Source organism: Gekko japonicus, unplaced genomic scaffold (assembly GCF_001447785.1).
Source record: "Gekko japonicus isolate JY-2015 unplaced genomic scaffold, Gekko_japonicus_V1.1 scaffold266, whole genome shotgun sequence".
NCBI classification, from domain to species: domain Eukaryota; kingdom Metazoa; phylum Chordata; class Lepidosauria; order Squamata; family Gekkonidae; genus Gekko; species Gekko japonicus.
Genome location: NW_015166428.1, coordinates 19,712 through 29,020, shown reverse-complemented (window position 1 = coordinate 29,020; position 9,309 = coordinate 19,712).

Below are 9,309 nucleotides of genomic sequence, written 5' to 3'. Positions count from 1 at the left end.
GGGACACGGAGGGGGGGAATCCTTTTTACGGTGGACGCGCGCCCGAGAGAGCGGTTGCTAAGCAACCAAAAGACGGGCCTAGCGGGCCTGCTCTGCCGCTTTCGTGGTGCCATAGTGAAGGCTTGTCGGTGATAGGGTGAGGAGGCGACCCTCAGTGTGGCTTCGCGAGCCCCCAGAGGGGCTGCGGGGCAGCTGCTGACAGCGACGAGTAACAGAGCCGCTCCCTCGCAGCGAGGTCGGGGGGGGTTAATCTAGAAGTCCGTAATTTGAAGGTGGGAAGCAGCTGTCTTTGCTTCCTTGGGAGTCAGCCAGCGTGAATTTGATGGTGCTTCGGAGAAAGCATGCATAGGATAGCACGGCTGCAGCCCGTTATTGGCTGTCGTGCAGCCTCGTTCCGTTGAACACAGTGGAAATTACTTCCGAGCAAACATTTCTGGGGTCAGAACAAAGTTTGAGTCCAGTGGCACCTTTAAGACCAACAAAATTTAACCCTGTGCTTAATCCCAGAATTAAACTTGGTTGGTGTTAAAGGTGCCACTGGACTCCAGCTTTGGTCTGTTGCTTTAGACCAACACGGCTACCCACCTGAATCTATCTTCTAGGGTTATGCAGGTCCGTAGAGCATCAGACCAAGATCCAAATGACTTGTCTGTTGTGAAGCTCACTTAAGAGTGACAATTGAACCTTGAATCGGTGGGTAAAATGGAGAGTGGTCTCCCTCACTAAAAACCCTGTGAGAGTTTACTAGGCTGAGAGAGTGAGTGGGACTGACTACACATCAGCCTGAGCTCACTGAGTCTGTAGGAATGGTGAAGTTAAAAAATGTGCTGAATAAATAATCCCTTTTTGGGGGTACATATGTTGTATTTGGTACCTTAAGAGAGCAGGTCTACACAGAATCCTTTTCAGAATCCTTCTACGCAGAATCCTCCTCAGGACTATTCAGTTGAGCTTCCTCCCTGGGAAGTATTTTTAGGACTGTGTGCAGTTAGTTTCTTCGAGCTTGCTGGAAAAATACCCTTAAATAAATAATGTTTACTTGCATGTAAACTCAAGTGAACTCTGGGAGACTTACTTCTGGGTAATTCCAGAGGGGTAGCCGTGTTGGTCAGTAGCAGCAAAAATAAACAGCATTCTTGTGACTCCTAAGGAAGTTTATTCTGGAATAAAATGTTAGGTTGAAAGGTGTTGCGAGACTCTTGTTTATTTTTACATTTGGATAAACATGCATATGTTTGAGATATAAAGAAACTTGGGGGGGGGGAGCAGCTGCAGTTGAACTACCCCTTCTTGTGATCTCTTAAAGCAGATCCCATAGCTGTAGACCTTTATGTATATGTATGTATATATATGTATATATGTATATATGTGTGTGTGTGTGTGTGTGTCCGTTCCCCCTCCCCCCCGTTTAAAAATAAAGGTTGAAAAATATTAGAAGCACAGCACTATATGTTTTGCCCCAAAAGGTGCTGCTGGACTCAAATTTGTTCTATTGGTATTTCCAATTTTGGAATAAAAATATATAATGCAGGGTTTTTTAGCTGCTTTCTATGGGGGGGGCGGGATACAGATTATTTTTCCACCTTGTTTTTGCTATTTTTTGCTGAATTTTCTTTCTAATTTGGAATCCTGTAGTTTGTAGTGTTATATGAGTGATCATTTGTTTTTGCCTCAAGTTATCATAGTTAATTAACGTGCTCCCAACATAAATAGTGAGCTTTCAAGTGACTTAACATTCTGATTCCTTAGAACTGCTGTGCTCCTTAGACCAAGACACAAAGAGTTATTACACATGGAGCAAATGTGATTTTTAAAAGATTTCCCAGCCTCAGTGCACAGAATAATGCATTAAGTGTTCTACATATTTCTAAACAATGGTACGCTGAGAATTCTGAGCAAAAAGCTGTTTGTTCATATTATGCCAAATTCTGTGTTCAGTTAAAAGTATAGTCTTTTATGTGCTTCTATGGACAGAACTTCAAACAGAGCTAAAAAACAGTGCTCTGACCTTAACTTTTACTATAGTCTTATGTTTTCATGGTTAGCAAACACATTATATATGCATTATAATGATAAGAATTAGACTGTTAATTCTGTACAAATGAGGTTTAATTGATTTATAACACTGGCTTTCTGCCCAATCAAGGCACCCAGAAAAATTCACACACACACACACACACACACAAAATAGATTAAATCCCACCAAACCAACCAAATCCCATCAAAGAGCAGCAAACTAATCTATAAAAGCAGAGAAGATTTTTGATCATGCATGCTATGTTGCTAAATTGTACATTCTCATCTTTGTACGCATTTAACATCTATATATCTAATAGCCAAGTTGCCCCCTCTGTGCAGATATCTAAATCCGCGCATCGGGGGCACTTGGGGGCAGAGAGATTTTCCTGCACACTTGGAGCAGTCCCCAGGTGTGCAGAAAAATTAAAAAGGTGAAAAAAATATACAGGGGATATTTAAATCCCCCCAAAAGTAAAAGCGTTCCCTGCGCATGCGCAGAAAACGCTCTGGCCGATGGGGAGCAGGAGAAGGCTCAGCAGGCCCAGTGGCTGGGAGCCACTCAGGCCTCACCGCTGGTGCCCGGGGGGGGGAGCGGGAGAAGGCTTGGTAGGCCTGCGCGTCTCGCTGCTGGTGGGAAGGGGTAAAGGATCGGCAGGCCCAGCAGCTGGGAGCCACGCAGGCCTCACTGCCAGTGCAGGGGGTGGGGGGAGAAGGATTGGCGGGCCCGGGCCTTGCCATCAGTGTGGGGGAAGGAGAAGGCTCACCTGCAGCTGCTTCCTCCTCCACGTGCCCCCCCCCCCCCCCGGCAAGTATTGCAGGTCCCCGCTTCTTGTGAATGTATATTTTTGACCATGGAAGCTCACTGATCACCTTGGACCAGTCACACACTCTCAACCTCACCTATTTCACAGGGTTGTTTTGAGGATGAAATGGAGGAGAGGAGCATGATGTAAGCCACTTTGGGTCCCCATTGGGGAGAAAGGTGGGGTACAAATGACATAAATAAATAATTATAAATATATAAGTTAGTGTTAATCACGTATCCCCCCTCGGTGCTCTTCTGGGAAAGAGAATATTTACACCTCACAATTCTAATGATTAATTAAATGCTTTTTGCGCTCATGTCACACATTATGCATTGTCAGAATGGGTGAGGCGTACACTAGATCCTCCAGCAGCCCATAGCTGAACATGTAAACCAGCTCTAATGACCCTGCTAAACTTCTGCATACTTTCTTGCATTTCTTAAATCTCAGTAGCTTCAGTTAATTTCAGATACCTCTCTGTCCACCTGGAGTAGGAATTTAGGTAAAAGACTTTCCCTCCCAATAGAGTGACTTAAGGCTGCAAAAGAACAGTACTAGGAAAGTAAGCAGTAAAAATTTTCAAAATAAGATCTTAAATGAAGATTGGTCTTTTGTGCTCAAGGACACAAATCATAAATGTTCGCCATTTTTCTTCCAGATACTCTTCAGTGATAATTTTTCCTTTCCAGACTATTTCCACTGGTTAGTAATTCATAAGTTTAGATTAGTTTTTCTATTGGCCGGGTGTAATGCCTTAGACTCAGCTGAGGTGTAAGGGAGATGTAATTCCTACAGAGGAATGCAAATGCCCTTATCATCCAGATCAAGTCTGTAATGTATTGAAATGATTACATGAATCACCTCATAGGACTCCCATGTTAAGCTTCGAGCCAGACCAGGGCTCCTCTGAGCGAACTTCCTATTGGTCGCTTCGTAACAGCGACCAATCAGAACGATACCATTCCCTAGGAGGGAAAGACTCCCATTGGTCTTTATCCTAGCAACCTCATTGGTTGTTAAATGTAAATAGGCGTGGCTACATTAGCCCGGTTATGTTTAAAAGGAGCATAAGCTCCCACTGTTTTCTGTTCTGGTTTCTTACTGAGTTAGTGCTTGTTCGTTACTTCTAAATAAAGCTGAATCACTTGCTGAATCACTCTACGAGTCCTTTGTTAGCGCGATCTAACAATTGGCGACGAGGATGGGATGTTAGAGCAGGTAGGCAGCCCTGCGGACATCCACACTTCGGACTCGGAAGAAAGCGAGCAGAGCACAGCAGCCGATCCGGCGGAGGCGCCACCAGCTCCGGTGCCCAAGTCTCCCCCGATGGCTGGAAGCCAGAAGTTCGAGTGCTTCGAACCCTCCTCAGAAGACTGGGACTCCTACCTGTCCAGGTTCGAGTTCCATCTGGAGACCCACGACATCACCGATGAGGCGAAGAAACGAGCATGCCTCCTGAGTTCCTGCGGGAAGGGGACCTTCGACATAGCCAGGTCGTTGGTGGCCCCAACTGATATAAAGACTGTCACCTACGCTGACATCACGGAGAAGCTTAAGGCTCACTATTCTCCACAACCGTCGGAGATCGCCTGCCGGCACGCTTTTTACAAGCGGAACCAGGCCGGAGGCGAGACCATCGCAGATTTCGTGGCGGCCCTTCGCAAAGCCGCACGGCCATGTAATTTCCACAACGTGGAGGAAGCCCTCAGAGACCGTCTCGTCTGCGGTCTCAAAGATGAAAGGCTGCAACAGAGGCTGTTCGCCCGCACCACCCTGACCTGGGCAGTGGCCTACGAAGAGGCCGTGGCCGCGGAAGCAGCGGAGAAGTCCACGAAGGAGGTCCGCCAGCGGGTGGCAGAGCCCAGTATACACGCTCAACGAGACAGCGAGGGCGAAGACGCGGATGATGACGTCAACGCGGTTCGAGGCAAGCGGACCCCAGCGAAGACTACCAACGTCAAGCCTTGCTCCGGTTGTGGCGGGAAGCACCAGCGCGGCTCCTGTTGGGCTCGTGATGTCGACTGCAGAGCGTGTGGGCGGCGTGGTCATCTGGCCAGAGTCTGCAGATCAGCGAAGAAGGATCCCTCAACTAACAACCGGTCAGCGCAGAGGGGCACTCCAGTCAGCACCCAAGGCAAGACCCGTTCCTCAGCATCGGAAGCAAGCTGCCAGTTGACGGCGACCTTGTCGAGCGCATCGGCCGTAAATCGCACCAGCAGCCAGGGCAAGATCACCGTGACTCCACTCCTCGACGGCCGACCCTGTACAATGGAGGTGGACTCAGGATCGTCCGTGACGGTGATTTCTGCCGCGTCCTGGCGCCAGTTGTTCCCGAACCGAAGCCGGCGGCGGCTCCAGCCTGCGGGAACCAGAGTGTCCGACTTCCAGGGCAACCGAATTCCCTTGGCCGGACGGGACTCTGTTACTGTTGAGTATAAGGGGAAATGTGTTAAACTGTCATTCCTGATTGCAGAGGGAGACCGGGTTAACCTGCTAGGGTTAGATTGGTTTGAGCCATTGGGCATCGGTATTTCTGGGATTAACAGGATGTCTGAAAATAAATGGGGCATGCTGTACGACCTGTTCCCTGATGTATTTGCCGAAGGGTTGGGAAGGTACAAGGGCCCCCCGGTTGCGTTTGACTTAGATCCGTCAGTCAAACCTATTAGGTTGAAGTATCGGAAAGTACCTGTGTCTCTCAAACATAAGGTGGAAAAAGAGATTGACAAACTAGTTGAGCAAGGGGTTTTAGAGCCAGTACCATACAGCAAATGGGAGACCCCGATCGTAACCCCTGTCAAATCAGATGGGTCCATACGACTATGCGCCGATTACAAATGTACGATTAACAAGGCGCTGCAGCAACATTCGTACCCGGTCCCGGTAATAAGCCACATTTTGGCTTCCCTGGGGGGTGGCAAGATTTTCGCCAAATTTGACCTGGCCCAGGCATACCAGCAGTTGCCTGTCACCCCGGAGGCTGCCGAGGCCCAAACAATTGTAACCCACCAAGGGGCTTTTAAAGTGAACAGGCTGCAATTCGGGGTCAACGTAGCACCTGGGATTTTTCAGGGCCTCATGGAACGTCTACTAAGGGGGGTACCTGGCACAGTGCCCTATTTTGACGACGTGCTGATTGCGGGCGGGTCTGAACAGGAACTACTGGACCGGGTTAAAGAGGTCCTCAGGCGTTTTCAAAATGCCGGCCTCAGAGTTAAGCGCTCAAAATGCACGCTCGGGGTGGAAAGTGTGGACTTCCTGGGGTTTCGCATTGACGCAGAGGGAGTCCACCCCACGGATGAGAAGGTATCTGCAATCCAAAACGCCCCCAGGCCGGTGAGTAAGAAGGAGCTCCAATCCTTTTTAGGACTCCTGAATTTTTATCATGCGTTTTTACCGCATAAGGCATCAGTGGCGGCCCCTTTGCACGCGCTTTTGCACAAGGAGGCAAAATGGAAGTGGGGGCAGGCCGAGGAAAAGGCTTTTGTGGGAGTCAAGGAGCTGCTGACATCTAATGCCGTACTCACGCATTATGATGAACACAAGCTCCTGGTGTTAGCTGCTGACGCTTCACCGTTTGGAGTAGGCGCAGTTTTAAGCCATCTGATGCCTGATGGGAGCGAAGCGCCTATCGCTTTTTATTCTAGATCACTATCTGCGGCAGAGCGGAACTATGCCCAGATAGACAAGGAGGGTCTGGCGTTGGTAGCGGCTGTCAAAAAGTTCCATGATTTTATTTTTGGCAGACGATTTTTGCTGGTCACTGACCACAAGCCGCTACTGGGGATTTTTGCGCCCGATAAGCAATTGCCAAACATCATGTCCCCACGCATGCTTAGATGGGCGATATTTTTGCAGGCTTATGATTTTGACTTAGAGCACCGGCCTGGGAAAGCGATTGGGCATGCGGATGCCCTCAGCCGGTGCCCGGTGCCGGACATTGGCGCAGACCCTGCCCCCGCCTGTGAGGTCTTGGCAATTGAGGAGCTTCCTCGACCCCCGGTATCATCCAGGGACATTGCAGCACACACGGCCAAGGATAGCGTGCTGTCCCGAGTATTAAACTGGGTTTGGAGGGGGTGGCCGGTTGGAAGCGTTGAACCGGAGTTCGGCCCTTACAAAAGCCGTCAAAATGAACTATCCATTTCTAAGGGCTGTGTATTATGGGGGAACAGGGTGGTGGTTCCTGACAAACTCAGGACGAGAGTGTTAGAGTCGCTGCACGAGGGTCACCCCGGTATGGTACACACCAAAGCGTTGGCCAGAGGGTATGTCTGGTGGCCGGGGCTGGACAAAGAGATCGAAGAATGGGTACGAGGGTGTCCCAAATGCCAGCAAGTCAGACCCGATCCCCCACAAGCTACACCCCAAGGCTGGGAGTCATCTGGTAAACCCTGGGCCAGATTGCATATAGATTTTGCTGGCCCTCTCCAAGGGCAAATGTTCCTAATTGTGGTGGACGCTATGTCCAAATGGCTGGAGGTCGTGCATATGAAATCGACCACATCACTTGCTGTGATCCATGCGCTCCGCCGACTTTTTGCCACCCACGGGTTGCCTGACGTCATCGTCAGTGACAACGGGCCTCAATTTGTGTCTGAGGAATTTAGGCTCTTCCTCACGAGTAATGGCATACGCCAAATGACTTCGGCCCCTTTCCATCCGGCATCTAATGGCCAAGCCGAACGGATGGTCAGGACGGCCAAAGAGGCCCTGGGTAAAATGGACGAAGGGGACTGGAGCCAGAGGCTGGGCTCCTTTCTTTTGCTGCAGCACACCACCCCCTGTAGTGCTACAGGCCGTAGTCCGGCCGAATTGTTAATGGGGCGGAGACTCACGACCCGTTTGAACCGTATGCACCCAGACCTATCAGAAGATCAGTCCGAGCGTACCACTGCGCAACCGAAGGTGCGCATGTTTGAAAAAGGGGACAAGGTTTTCGCACGAAATTATGCAAACGGGCACTTGTGGCTTCCTGGGGTTATATCCGACTCTGTGGGTACTCGAATGTATGTGGTGCAGTTAGCTGACGGTCGAATATGGCGGCGCCACATAGATCAGTTAAGGAGACGTTGGGCTAGGGACAGCGCTGACTCTCCGACGGCTGAATCCCCTGATGTCGAGTGGACACCCCCAGAGCAGGCGGTGAGTACCGAAAGGCCCGGTACTGTCCCCGAGTCAGGGCAGAACCCTGTGTGCGGGGCTGAAATCCCAGTAGAGTTGGTGCCTGAACCAGGCTGTAGTGAACCCCACAGTGACTCACAACCTTGTGTGCCCATAGAGCCTGCACCGCTTCGCAGGTCTCAGCGTACGCGGCAGATGCCGACTTATCTAAAAGACTACGATTGTAATAAGGTATTTTGGAACAGTTGATGTACAACAGCATGACTTGAATGTATGTAAATAATAAAACAATTGGGATGATGGCTTAACTTAGGGGGGAGGAATTGTAATGTATTGAAATGATTACATGAATCACCTCATAGGACTCCCATGTTAAGCTTCGAGCCAGACCAGGGCTCCTCTGAGCGAACTTCCTATTGGTCGCTTCGTAACAGCGACCAATCAGAACGATACCATTCCCTAGGAGGGAAAGACTCCCATTGGTCTTTATCCTAGCAACCTCATTGGTTGTTAAATGTAAATAGGCGTGGCTACATTAGCCCGGTTATGTTTAAAAGGAGCATAAGCTCCCACTGTTTTCTGTTCTGGTTTCTTACTGAGTTAGTGCTTGTTCGTTACTTCTAAATAAAGCTGAATCACTTGCTGAATCACTCTACGAGTCCTTTGTTAGCGCGATCTAACAAAGTCGACTCCCTAGTTCATTTTGTTTTAGCATGTCCCCAAAACAATACTGCGTGACACAAATATATTACACCTTGGATAAAACAGCTAACAACACTTTCTGAGAAGTGGACCCTGCGCTATCTGCTGTCAAGTAGATTGGTGAACTGTGTGAGGGATGTGGCAGTTTTTCTTTTTGTGGTGTCAAGAGGGAACTGACTTTCATCCTCACTTTTGTGTGTGTGAGAAACTGTGGGTGAATAGCAATGGCTGTTAAAAAGGTAAAGGTAAAGGTTCCCTTGCTCGAAAGCCAGTCGAATCCGACTCTAGGGTTGCGGTGCTCATCTCCGTTTCAAAGCCGAAGAGCCAGCGCTGTCCGAAGACGTTTCCGTGGTCATGTGGCCGGCATGACTAAACACCAAGGTGCACGGAACGCTGTTACCTTCCCACCGAAGTGGTACCTATTTATCTACTTGCAATTTCTTGCTTTCGAACTGCTAGGTTGGCAGGAGAAATGGCTGTTAAATCTAGGGAAAAGAAAGGAAATCTCAGTAGCTGCTGGTTCTTAACCAAGTCTTTATGAATGTAGGCATACAAACTTATTGTTTATTAAATGAAGCAGGTAATAAAATGCATTTTCTTTCTTAATGTGGTTTTTGTTGTTTCAGAAGGCAAGTGGGTCTTCGTGTGTTTATAGAAA